This window comes from Eubalaena glacialis, chromosome 6, assembly GCF_028564815.1.
Source record: "Eubalaena glacialis isolate mEubGla1 chromosome 6, mEubGla1.1.hap2.+ XY, whole genome shotgun sequence".
Classification (NCBI taxonomy): Eukaryota; Metazoa; Chordata; class Mammalia; order Artiodactyla; family Balaenidae; genus Eubalaena; species Eubalaena glacialis.
In genome coordinates this window covers 120,078,129-120,081,335 of record NC_083721.1, presented here as the reverse complement: position 1 = coordinate 120,081,335, position 3,207 = coordinate 120,078,129, and the positions used below count along the sequence as shown (strand labels likewise).

The 3,207-nt window shown below is 48.9% G+C and overlaps 1 pseudogene; it reads left to right on the top strand.

Annotated features, from left to right (window-relative positions):
* Window positions 1-755: 755 nt before the first annotated feature.
* Window positions 756-1,637, top strand: LOC133093040 (methionine aminopeptidase 1D, mitochondrial-like; annotated as a pseudogene).
* Window positions 1,638-3,207: the final 1,570 nt, after the last annotated feature.

Below are 3,207 nucleotides of genomic sequence, written 5' to 3'. Positions count from 1 at the left end.
AATTTGAGGGGAGCCCCATAATTACCCCAGCTTACTGCCTGGGGAAAGTTTTCAGGCTGCTGCTCAGTAAGGATCTGTAGTATCTCTAACACATTACTCGTAGTAACATAAATTAGTGCAACCACTTTAAAAAAATAACTTAGCATTATCTTCTATAGTTTAAGATTTACATAATCTGTAGCCTAGCAATCCACTCCTAGGTATATTTCAAGAGAAACTCTAGCACATGTAAGACACGATGCATGTAAAAGACTGTTCACACCAGCTTATTCACATGAGTAAAAACCTGGAAACATCACAAATATCCATCCACAGGTGACTGGATGAATAAACCACAGTATATATACACAGCAGTCAGATCTAATAAGCTACACGGGAACATGCTGCCTTATCGATGACTCCTAACAATATGATATTAACATTAAAAAAAATCCCTAAGGAGTAGGTTCAGCATGAGACTCTTTCCGTAAAGTTAAAAATAAGTAAAATAAAATCTAAATAAGTAGAGATAAAAATAATCTATATAAAAAGAAAAGCAGCTTCCACTTCCAGGAAGATAGAATAGATGTATTTTTACCAAATCTTCCCTCTAAGTATAACTACAAACACAGGATATATCAATATAAGACTAACATCACATGCTGTATATTACATCCCCGTGTCATTTATTTTGTAACTACAAGTTTGTACCTTTTGACCCCTTCACCCATTTCACCCACTCCCCCCTCCTGGATATGTCTGGTGTATTGGTGACCACTGCCAATATGGCAGCACCCAATGGTGTCCACCTGCTTATCCCGCAGAGGCTGGCATAGAATCTTCTCTTCACTGCTCAATCATATCTACTTACACAAGCAGTCAAGCAGTCAATAATGAAGAAATTTCTTTTTCTGGAGACAAAGAGATATTTCACACAGTATAGTTTTGCAGGATGCAGTTTCTTCAGCTCATCCAGTCCCTAAGCACATAAGGAAGCTAGACTATGTGATGACAGGCATTGTACCTGACTGTGGAGACAGCAAAGAAGTTAAGAATAAAGATCAGATTCAAGGGCTTTGTCAGGCTCCTCAGCTGGCCGGGTCATGTCCTCCTTCTGGCTGGGAAGAGTTTAAAGGTTGACATGACAACTGAAGAGAGATGCTCTTTTTCACCAGGCAGTCATCAGTCATGATGCCTATCCCTTACCTCTAGGCTAAGGAGGTTTTCCAAAACCTGTTTGCACCTCTGTAAACAATGTGCTACGTCATGGTATTCCTGACTGTCCAGCTCTCCAGGACTGGAGATATTATCAACTTTGATGTCACACTCTATCACAATGGCTACTGTGGAGCCACCTCTGAAACATTTTCGGTGGTCAATGTGGATGAATGTGGTAAAAAGTTAGTGGAGGTTGCCAGGAGGTGTAGACATGAAGCAACTGAAGCAGGCAGAGCGGGATTCCCTTCTCTGTCACTGGAAACACAATCAACCACGTAACTCGTCAGACTGGTTTGCAAGTGTGTCCCCATTTTGTGGGGTGCTGGGCAAGGTCGCCTTTCCTTGGCCTCTGTTGGCTGCCGGGTACCCGGTGGGTATCCAGCTGCCAGATGGGGCCCACGGAGGGGCGGCAGCCTGGCGCAGGGCGGTGGTGCGTGTAGGGAGGGGCAGGGCCCATGGCCGGGCCACCTCTCACCCCAGTCCTTGAAGTATGCTGAAGCAGAGAAGCCCACAAGGAGGGGTAGGGTCGCGAAGAGGCAAGGCCCCGCGACAGCCCCATCTCCAGTTTGGCCACACACGCCCGCCTGTGGCCGAGGATCAACAGGTCATCAGTTTCAGCCTAACAGGGCCTCTATGAGCGCAGCCCAGGGGCCAAGCACGCTGCGTCGGCAGCCAGGAAGGGATTCACGTCCTCAACGCCAATGACTCCAAACTCAATGACGGACAAGGTTACCTGTGCCGGGCACGGCCTCCTCGGGCCCTCAGTTCATACCCAAGTGCTTGGAGATGAGGGACAGCTCTCCAGGAGGGTCCGGGCAGGGCCAATCCACTGCCGGTCTCTGGCTGGCGCCAGGCTCCAGAGCGGCTGCGGCCGGGTCGGCCAGGGCTGGGGGCCCCTGGGGCAGGGACACAACTGGGCGCGTCCAGCTGCTGGAACTGACAGGAACAAAGACGCAAGGCCGTCGGAGCTTTCCCAGGCCCATCCAGACCGCCGCTCGCGCTGCCTCGCTCTGTGCACTGTGCGCATGCGTGTCAGGGGTTGCTGTTCCGGGTTGCCAGCCGCGGCAGCAGGGCGGCGAGGAGCTGTTTTGCGGCTGTGGTTCCCGGAAGGCCGTCCGTACTTCCTCCGCCTCAACCGCATTTGCTCAGAGGGGTCTGAGTCCTCCAACTGCTTCCACAGGGAGTAGTACTCCCCACTCGCTCCCACCAACTGCCTGTGCACCTTCTTGGCCTGGATTGGATGGAAGCACTTCTGGTGCACTCGGAAGCCCGCACCCGGCCTCCTCGGCGTTGAAATTGCAGCTCACCAGTTCATACGGCGCCTGCTTGCTGTCTTTTCACCGTTTCTCCCTCCGCGAGCTGAGACACGGCCATCTCATGCCATCACCGCTTCTCCGCCAGGTACAGTACCTTCGTTCTTGGGGAGGATGTTGGGATCCCAGAGCAGCTGGTCTTGCTTCTCAGAGATCTTCTCACCATGGAAGTTCAAGTACAGGTTGCTGAGGTCTACTTGTACAGTGTGATGTACTGCATAGTGAATATAGTTAATAATACTGTATCGCATATTTGCAAGTTGGTTAGAGAGTAGATCTTAAAAATCCTCATCACAAGAAAAAAATTCTTTTGTCACTGTGTGTGGTGATGCATGTTAACTTGACTTATCGTGGTGATCCTTTCACAATATATCCAAATATGGAATCATTATGTTGTACACCTGAAATTAATATATTATATGCCAATTATAGCTCAGTTTTAAACACATACATACTTACACGCAAACATCAGAAGACCCAAAAGGTGGAGAGAAGGCAGACCATTTAAGGATGTTGGGACTCAAGGTCGGATATGCTGGTGAATTCCATGGGTTTTCTTTTTGCTTTATATGGACCAGACTTAAAGCTGGAGAAGCTATCAACATGGAAGCACCAATGGACACAGAGTAAAAAAGGCCCAACTAAAGCCTACTCTCCCTAGCCAAGGAACCACGAAAGGGGCAGCTTAGCAAGACAG